Genomic DNA, 10,581 nt, shown 5'->3' with positions numbered 1-10,581 from the left:
TTCCCAGGCTGGATCCAGCATCTTGGGCTCCATGTTATCTGGGAAGAGAGTTAAGATACACATTTGGCTACAACCCTCTTAGAATAGTTGTGAATACTAAATAAAGGCCAGCCCTTCCTACAGATCGATGAGATTTAAAATCGATTTTTTTTTCCTAATTGCAAAAGCAGCAAATGCGTGTGCGCGCGTATACACACACACACACACACGCGCGTGCACACGCACTGCTAAATACAGAAATGCATAAAGCTTACAACTGAAAGCCCTATATCAACCTCCTAGTGAGAATTCTTTGTTATATACTGTTCCAGATTTATTTCAGGGCATATAAAAACATTTTACTTACAAAAGACAGAGAGAGAAAGAGAATGGCATGCGTAACTACTCTTCTGAAACTTGTATGTTTTCCTTAACAGTATGTCTTGGAGAGATTCACATGTCAGTACACACAGATTTACCCCATTATTTTGTATGACTGTAGCTATTCCACAGTAGAGTGGACTATAATTTATTTACTCAATTCCTTACTAATGGACTTTTGACTATTTTAGTGTTGTTTTTTTTAACTTAACAAACACTGCAGTACTGAACCTCCTTGTACAAACATCTCTGTTCTGCTGTGCGAGTATATCTTCAGAAGTTTTGGGTTAAAGGGTACGCACATTTTAAATTTTAATAAACATTGCTAAATTTTGTACCAGCATACTAGTTTTCAGTCTACTCTACCCCAAAATCGTAGAAGTCCTGTTTCCGCAAACACTTAACTATAGTATTACCAAATTTTATAAATCGAACGGGCAAAAAAGTCATGTTCATTTGTGTTTCTCTCATTATTAGTAAAGTTGAACAACTCTTAACATGTTTTATTTGCTTGTTTTTTCTCTTTGTGAGTTTTTTTATTTCTATCCTTTATCTAATTTTCTGTTGAGTTGTCTCTTTCCTATTGATCTGTGTATCAGTTAGGATGCTTTTGGCTGTAATTATAGAATTCTTAGTAAAAGGTGGCTTATGGTTATTATTTACTATATTTTAAACACAATCTGGAGGCAGGGTACTCCAGGGTTGGGCAGTGGCTTAGCAATCTTGGCACAGACTCTTTTTCTGCTGTGTTGTACTCAACTTGTTCTCTTGTGGTTTCAAGATGGCTGCCATAGTTCCAGTCATCACATTCTGGACAGCTATCTCCAAAGCCCACAAAAAGTTCCCCTATTCCAAATCCTTGTTTCTCTTTGGATTCTGGAGGAAAACCCTTTCTACCAGTTCACCTGAAGACATCTTCCCCCACCCAGGTCCCATTGGTCAGAAATGGGTCACATTTCCCTTTCTAGGCTGAGATGCCCACACCAGTTTTAATAAAAATTTCCCTGTTAGTCTCCATGTTGTCTCCCAAATTCATCGAAGCAGGCAAATGCAACTTGATTTTAATGCAATAATTCAAATATAGGGGCAAATTCTGTACACGAACTATAAGATTGTCCTTGGCTTTCATTGATTTATCTTTAAAGGCTCAATGTATAACTTGAGCATGGGTAGTCCAAGTCCTTAATATCGGACCACTCTGTAAGTCATAATATCCTGCTTAGTCCTCCCAAGCAGGATAACCTCCTAGCTTTCTCCTCTGGGCAGCCAGAGACAGCAGGACCACACCTGGTCTGTGTAGCTATTCATAGGCCAGTCGCAATTTGATGATAGAATTTCTGGACCTCCCCAGATGAGATGAGGGAGATTCTTTTTTAGGGGTCCACAGGTGGCTATAACAATACCTACTTTTTAAAATGGATGCTGAGGCCTAACTGAAATGGTGAGAAACTATAAACTTCTTTATCCCTTTTGGGATAGGAATCTCCCCTCTTCTCCCTACTGACATAGAAAGAATGGGAGGAAATAGTAACAGATTATTTTTGCTTTACTTATTTCTTGTGAGTCAGCAGTCTTAGAGGAAAGAGAAATCTGATCTCAGTTACACATTTGTAACTAGAAAATTATCTTTTAATCAGACCAAGAGACCTCCTCAGACTCACCTTCTCTACTCCCAGAGTCTCGCTGGCATCTTCTGGGTGCCAAGGCTCTGGATTTTTATAAAACTAAGGCTATGGACATACATAGAAGATGGAGTTCCAAAATCATTTTACTTATCTTTAGCCTCCCTTGATCTATTCTAATTTTCTCTATCTCAACCAAAATGAACGTTCAAACAAATGTCTGTCCTCCTCTTCTTCCCTTCTTCTTCTAATCCCTACCTCATAACTAACACAATAGTCACAGTGATACCTAAGCTGAGTGTTTATTAAGCTAAAAAAAGTACTCACTTTCATTTAAATATAGGGAATCCTGGACAACTATTATTTAAATTTATTCCCAATTATTTTATGTTTTTGAGGCTATTGTACATGGACTTAAAAAATTGATTTCCAATTTTTTTGTTGCTGGTATATAGAAATACAATTGACTTTTGTATGTTGACTTTGTATCCTGCAACCTTGCTGTTAGTTTTACTAGCTATTTGAGGTAGATTCCTTAGGCTTTTCTACATATATGGTCATGCTGTCTGTGAATAAAGATAGTTTTACTTCTTCCTTTCTGCTCTGGATGGAAAGGCTCCAGGAGGATGTAACCCCATAAGCAGCCAGCTTGATGAGATTTTAAGATCTGCTCATCTCTTGACTGGGCTGCCTCAAACAATGAAAAACCTGTCCAATCACATGTGATGGTCTTTTCTGGCTCTCGGGTTCTATGAATGCTCTTTGCTGTTTCTATTCCCCCTATTTGAGGCTTTCCTTCCTTACTTAGTGAATTTGATTTGAACACTGGTTCACTTAGAGTTTTTAAGTTTACCTTATTTCTTCTATTTTTCTTCTGGCTGATGGACAAATCTGCTATTCCTGAAGCATTGAGCACCTTCCTTTTTCCATTTTTGCTTTGGTTCTATATGAAGCTGTTGCAATGATTCTCTCCAAATTCTCCAGCCAGTGTTGCTAGGTGACTGTTCACAAGCAAGTGGTCTGGTATCCTTTCCAAATGAAGGTCTGGGATTTGCATTGTCCCGACTTCCCAAATCTTTAAATTTTCTTTATCAAGCAGCTTCTCATGCTGGGAGAAAGCCACAGTTGGTCTCTACTGCTCCCTCACAGTTTCAACTTGTACAAATTACTTGCTAGTAGTACCTTTGATTCATTTCCTTAGTGACTTGTACACTTGCTTTGTTGAAATATTTTATCCTCCAAATCTCACTTATTCTTTCAACTGATCCTAATTTTTTTCTTTTTTGCTCCTATATTTATTTTAGAGATCACTTCTTTTTTCATTTCGCTCCTTTCTTTGTTCAAATGAAAGGACAAAATAATATCCAGTCAATAATATCCAATGCAATAATTTTTATACTTCCTTTGTGGAAATATAGGTATACAATTCTTTAACATCAGTGGAACTTTGTTTTTTTAGCAGATTATGGTGAAAAAAACATAGTTTGTCAGAGGATCAGGATGGAAATTGGCCTAGGAAGGGTCCACTCTCCAGCACAGGGATAATCCTGGATTTTTATTGATTGTTCCCTTTTCACCTTCTTTGTCATTTCTTTCCAGTTTGTTTTTGCATTTCCTTGGCTCCAGCACCAGGTTATTTTCTTTGAGTCCCTTTTCTTTTTGGAAAACAGCATGAGTAAGTGGAAGGACACGGACTTTGGAGTATAAATAGATCTGAGTTTCAACATCGGTTCTGCCTGTTACTAGTTGTGGGTCCTTGGGCAAATTACTTACCCTTTCGGAGCTTCACATTATTCTTCTAAAGATTGCCTCTGAAAACATAGATAATATTTATAAGGCACCTACCATAGTGTGGGGTCCATGGAAGATATTCAGTACATGTTACTTATGATTATTACTTTTATACTGTTGCAGAATCCAAGACCAGAAAGAACCCAAGCAGCACTCAGAGAGTTAGGAGAGTCAGCTTTATTACGCCGGCGGGCTCAGCGGGATCCTTCCCAAGAGACTGAGCCCCTAGCAAGGTTTTGAGCAAACTTTTATGGGTTGGGGACTTCCTTGCGTCGGGGAAGGGGGTAGGTGTCATCTGGTGATTGGCTCAAGGTGTGGCTTGGAGGGGGTTATGGGGAAGTGGGCTGGGGCTTAGGCTGGGGACTTCTCTCTCCACTTGGGCCACCATTTTAGCTCAGTTCCACGTGGCAGGGAACCATTTTAAGGTCAGTTTCCCCATCAATACCTCTGACATTCTTCCTCCCACACTCTTTCTGTAATCACTTGCTATTCATTATTGGGCTTGAATGAATTTATACATTTATGATCGTTGAAAGTAGTGGTTTACCTCTTATTTCCTCTTAATGTTAGGTCAACAGTGTGATGTATCTGCCTCCCCCGCCGCATCCCCCAAAAAAGCTTGTGCAGTCTTAGTCTGAATTACAAGGGAATGAATATAAGTTGAATATGCCTGGAATCATAGTGTTAGAGCCTGAATGGATTTTAGAGATCAACTGCTTCAACTCTTTTTATTTACAGATGAAATAACTGATGTAGCAAAGATAAGCAGTTTGCCCAAAGCCCATAGTAGAGTATATGTAGATACTGAGATTTCCTCACTTTAGGAAAATAATTTTTTTAATTGAGGCAAAATTCATATGATATCAATTAACCATTTAAAAATGTACAATTCAGTGGAAGTTAGTACATTTACAATGTGCATCCGTCACCTTTACCTAGTTCCGAAACATTTCTATCACCCCATATTCATTAAGCAGTCACTCCCCATGCTCTCTCACACCAGCCCCTAGCAATCACTAATCTACTTTATTTTCTCTATGGATTTGTCTATTCTGGATATTTTATACAAATGGAATCATACACTATGTGACCTTTTGTGTCTTCTTTCACTTAGCACAATTGTTTCAGTTCATGCTCATTGTTTAAAAATTCACACGTTATAGGAAGTATAATGAAAAAAATAAAAAATATTCTGTAATCCCACCCGCCATTGATGAAGTTTTGGTGTGGTGACAGTTGTTGTTTCCTTTGTGTCCCACATAAATAGGTTTACACTATTCACACCTTTCACTTGAATTTGGTTTTTCACTTAACGCTATATGAGTATGTGAAGCAGCTTCCTGTGTTGATGGGTACAGATCTCTTCATTCTCTTTTTTGGATTGTATGATGTTTCATGACATGGTTTTAATCTAGGTTGTTTAGCAAACCTACTGACGGCCATCCTTCTCTCCCCTGCCCCTGTCATCCCCAATTCTATGCTAAGTAAAATAGTTTGCATCCTAACCTGCTGAATGTGAATTATTTTGAAATCTCAATATTGGAGACAAATAAACAGAATGGCTTCCATTTCTCGGAGATCAGCTTGGATACACTGAGGAATTCATGCACCAGTAAGGACTAGATAAACTTTGAGATTGTTTCTAATTTCAGATTCTTTGATTCTTGGGATTAATACCCAAATCCTGGTAATGCTAGGGACATATAGGCAAATGTCTAGGACTGGGAATTAGGAGGCCTGGTTTTAAACTTCATTTTGCTAAGGACTACCTCTGGGCCTTTGGAAAATTACCTCTTCAGACTTCAGTTTCCTCTTCTGTGAAATGAGGTGAATGGGCTAGTTAGTCACTAATGTGGTAACTTAAGCTGAGGTCACAGCTGGGTTTACAATGATTTTCCTTCAGCAGTAACAGCTCTGATTCATTTAGGGTAGGCTCCCCTGTAGACATGTGTTATGAGACCCTCCTCTCTCAGTCATATCACATTATTCTAGTGGAAAACTTTGTCACAAGTCAATCCAACAAAAATCATTCTTTAGGATTTTAAATGTGAACCACAGAAAGTATGGGCAGTTCCTCTCTTGTGGTTGGGTAATGTGAGAAGTGAAACTTGGTAGTCATTGGTAACCATATTATCAGTGTATTGATGTTCTAATGTGGAGAGGGAAGGGGTGGAACTCCTGTGCAATGGGTTAGTGGTGGAGTAATTACATAAACAAGGAGCTACCTCTAAATGCAACGTGGTATCCTAGATTGTATTCTGGAACAGAAAAGAACAGTGGAAAAACTAGTAATCCACGTAAAGTCTATAGTTTAGTTAATAGTATTGTAGCAATCTTAATTTTTTAGTTTTAACAAAGATGTCATGGTTATATAAATGTTAACATTAGGGGAAGCTGGGTGAGATTTCTCTAAACTATCTTTGCTATGTCAATATCATATGCTTCTTGATATGATACAACGAGAAGGGTATAACATTAAAAAAAATACATACCTGACTTTAACCATGAGGAATTTAAGCATGAGGAAATATCATCGAAAGACATTCTATAAATGACTAGATGATGTTCTTCAAAAATGTCAAGTCATGATGGACAAAGAAAGACAGGAACTCTCCCAGACTGAGGAAAATTAGGAGACATAAAAACTAAATGCAATGTATGATCCTGGATTCCATCCTGGACCCGAAAAAAGATCATTAGTGAGGTAATTGGAAACATTTGAATAAGGTCTATAGATTTGCTAGTAGTATTGTATCAATACTACTTTCCTGGATTTGAATTGTTCTGTGGTCATAAAAGATGATAGCATTTGGGGAAGCTGCAGTACATTATACAGGAATTCTTTGTACTATTTTTGCAACTTTTAAAAATTATTTCAAAATTAAAAATTAAAAATGCTTACTAAAAAGTGACATCATCAAAATGGTGTAGGCAGCTCCAAACACCCATCCCTTCACAGAAATACACACACAAAAATTTGGTAACTGTCAAAACCAACTTTGTCAGAACTCTGAAAAATAGTAAAAGATTTATAGCAACCATGTAAATACTGAATCAAGATAAAGGTAATTTAAAAATGGTAGGAACTCTTTGTGGCATTTTTACTTGCCCTTGACTCACCCGCTCCTGGATGCATTGGCAGTCTTGAAGGCAGCAGCTTTCATTCCCAGTGTGGGTCCCTGCCTCTAGTTCCAGAGGGAGCAGAGATCGTATTTGTGAAACATTGGGTTTGTCTATTCTAACTTTTCTTGAGGCTACTTAAAGGACTGACACAAGATGTGTCTCTGTTTTACTTACTCAGGCAGAAAAGTGGTGAACATTGCCTGAAAAATTATAAGGTGAATAACAGCAAGAACAAAAACCCTGCAGTTGCCTGGGGCAAAAGATTATAGTTAAGACATACAACAGACTGCCTAAAGCCTGGGAGGAAAAGCTGGGGGAGACTTTCTTTGGGAAATTAGGACTTTCAAAATAGCCTGTGCATACTGGGGAATTTAGAAAATCACACACATGCCCAAGGCAGGACACTTCCTCAGAAAAGACCCAGGAAGACCCTAAGTTTTCACCTCTGGATGATCTCTAGGCTCAGTGCAAGCAGCAAATGAAGACTAAGGCAGAACTGTAAGAAACCTGGCTAAGTATTAAAAGAGTGCTCCAACACAGCCAATGCACAAAGAGTGGGAAAGTTGTTTGTTTTTTGTTTGTTTGTTTTCTTAGCTCCAGGCATCAAGGAAATATTTTTTCAAAGCACTAGCTGAACACAACTAAAGGACCAGAAACTTCAGTGACCAAAAACAACAAAGAGTAGAGTCTGCAAAAATAGTTTGGAAGAGTCACTGAACAAATGGATAACTGTGATATTCAACAATCAAGACTAGTAAACCTTGGCGAAGGAGGAGAATCTGCTCTCCAGAGTTACCATGTTATAATATTCAAATGTACAATATCCAACAAAAAAATATAAATCACACAAAGATACATGAAAGTATGGTTTATTCAAAGGTTAAAAAAAATTGGCAGAGATCATCCATGAAGAACATCAGATGTTTGAATTAATAGGCAAAGACTTTAAATTAACAGCTTTAAATATGCTCAGAGAGCTAAAGGAAACCATGCACAAAGAACTAAAGAAAACCAGGACAATGATGTAGGAACACAATGAAAATAGCAATAAAGAGATAGAAATTATAAAAAGGAACTGTATATTATAGAAATTCTGGAGCTGAAAAGGACAATAACTGACATGAAAAATTCACTAGATGGGTTCTGCAGATTTGAGTATACAGAAGACAGAATCAGTGAACTTGATGACAGGACAATTGAAATTATCCATACTGAGGAGCAGAAAGAAAAAAAAAGTAAAGAGAGCCCAAGGTACTTGTGAGATAACCATCAAGCCAACCAACATATACGTTTTGGGAGTTACAAAGGGAGAAGTGTTCTTTTTAAATTCTGTAGCAATCACCCTAGGTTCCCACCTAATGAGGTGGAACTCTACCTTTGCAATTTTTATCAAATCTAAAATTATCCCAAAATTATATTTTACTTTTTAAAAGGGGGGCGCTTCCTTCTTTTGGACTTCCAAGTTTAACTATGGATGGTTTCAGCTGTTTTGAACCAATTGACTCTTGTTTCCTTTCGTCTTTTCATCATAGTCTTAGCACCATTACATCAACATCTTAGCTAAAGCTTAGTGAAAGGCACCACTTTTGGAGAATGTGCGCATATGGGGTCATTGTGTATAGCTATGCAATTTGTGCACCACATGCAGGCACCCAGATGGGGGCCATTGAGGGCTGAAGCCCAGCCCTACTAAGCTGCTGTGCACCCTGGTGCAGGGCTCCCTTAGCGCAGAGGAAGACAGTACCATATGTGCCAGCAGCAGGTTTACACTCTTGGAGAGCAAGTACTTCTCTTTGCTACTCTTAGCCTGAATTCTTGCTCCAGAGGAGAAGCTGTAAGAGAGAATGAAGCTAACACCCAGAAAAAGGCCAACACTCGTGATGGAGAAAGGGATTCTGGGTGGCATCCAGTCCTATGTTTCCTCTTGTCTTAAGAGTAGGAGACCATACCCCTGGCTTCCCTAAGATTTATAGTTCCACCCCTTTTTCATTTAAATTCCCCTCTTTTAGCCTTAGCTAGTTTGATTGAGCTCTCATTTCTTGCAGAATATCTTAGATCTCTTCCAGTTCTGATATACAGTACAATAACCATAGGATGAGCTGGGATAGATGGCTACAGTGCTATTTTAGTAAATGTTTCACAATCAGCTATGGTGGGAGGCAGGAGGCTGATTTGTAGTATTTTCTGATACCCATGGTGTAAATACTACAACCATGGCTGGTTCCAAGCTGCCAATGTGATGTCATTGAATACTGAGTTGGGAAGAATGCGCACAATTGGCTCTTGTAAGTGTGTATGAGTTTGCTCCACTGCTTTACTGAAAAGCTTCTATTAGGTCCAACTTTGTCCACTGATTGGTATGTGAACAACATTGGTCACCAAGTGGTAAAGACCACAGGCTAAATGTGGCTTCAGATATGCTCTATTTAGCTTATAAATGTTTAAAATATTTTGGGTTAGTTGCTAGTGTTTAAATAACATGGTATTTTACCTGAAAATACATATTCCCACATTTTCATGAGAAAGAGGAATATACTGCAATTTTGGGCCTGGTGCTCAGAAAGCTTCCATGATTTATCCAGGGTGACCCTGAGATTATCCAAAATGACATGAAGAATAAGTATCTGAACCAGAACAAGAACTTAGGTCTTGTGACTCCCAAACCAAAGCTTGTGCCACTTCTTCAAGTTGCCCTCTCATTTCCCTGTCCATTATTATCTTCACTACCATTTGCTTGCTTGGCATTTTTTCTTCAACTGGCATTTTCAATTTACAAAGCATTATGTGACCAAGGGTTGTTAAGGTCATTTCTGTGGGCCCATAACCAGATGAGTCACGGCAAAGATACTGTGCATTGACCAACTCTCTTCCCTGTTCACTTTTACGTTTTAGAATAGTGACTGTTGTTTTGTAAAGATAATGCAAGTTCATAGAGGAGAAAGAGAAGGAGGAGCAGGAGGAAGAGGAGGAAGAGGAGGAGGCGGAAGAGGAGGAGGAAGAAGAAGAGGAGGAGCAGGGGGAGGAGAGAACGACAGCAAAGGATAAAAAGACAGCAAAGGGAAAAGTAAAAAATTATCCCCAAACCTACCATGAACTCTTGTTATAGGAGAACATTGCTTCAGACATCCTATGTACATTATCCAGAGAAAAAGATTGCTGGTCAGAAACAGGATCATTCCAGGTGTGCTATTTTTAAATAACAATATTAAATTTAATCCTATTTGAATTTGACAAAGGAAACTAAAGCGAAACTGTAACAAAGGTGAAACTGAGGGAGTTGATGAAGTTTAAATAAATGTTTGTTTATCATAAGGAACATTAGTTCTTTAAAGATACTCATAAGATTAAGAAAAATTTAAAATAAGCATTAAGAGTTTTGAGTCATTATGGCTTCCCCCCCCTTCATATTGCGCTTTTAGAGAACATCTTTGACACATTCCTACTAGGAGAGCTAAAGACATTAGTACACTAAAAATTCCTCTATCTCTTCTTTCCTCTGCTGTGTTAAGTTGGTTCATTTCATTTTTGTATGGTTATGGTTTTTAATATTTACATTCTGTTTTATAAGCATCATTTCTACCACTGGTTCATCTTTGTTTAATATTTAAGTGAATTCAGTGCACTGCACCAGTCTTTTATCTTATCTTCTCCATTCTTGAGTTCTTCAATTCCTCTACGGTTTATA

This window comes from Rhinolophus sinicus, linkage group LG07 (genome assembly GCF_036562045.2).
Source record: "Rhinolophus sinicus isolate RSC01 linkage group LG07, ASM3656204v1, whole genome shotgun sequence".
NCBI lineage: Eukaryota > Metazoa > Chordata > Mammalia > Chiroptera > Rhinolophidae > Rhinolophus > Rhinolophus sinicus.
This window is presented reverse-complemented; position numbering follows the sequence as displayed.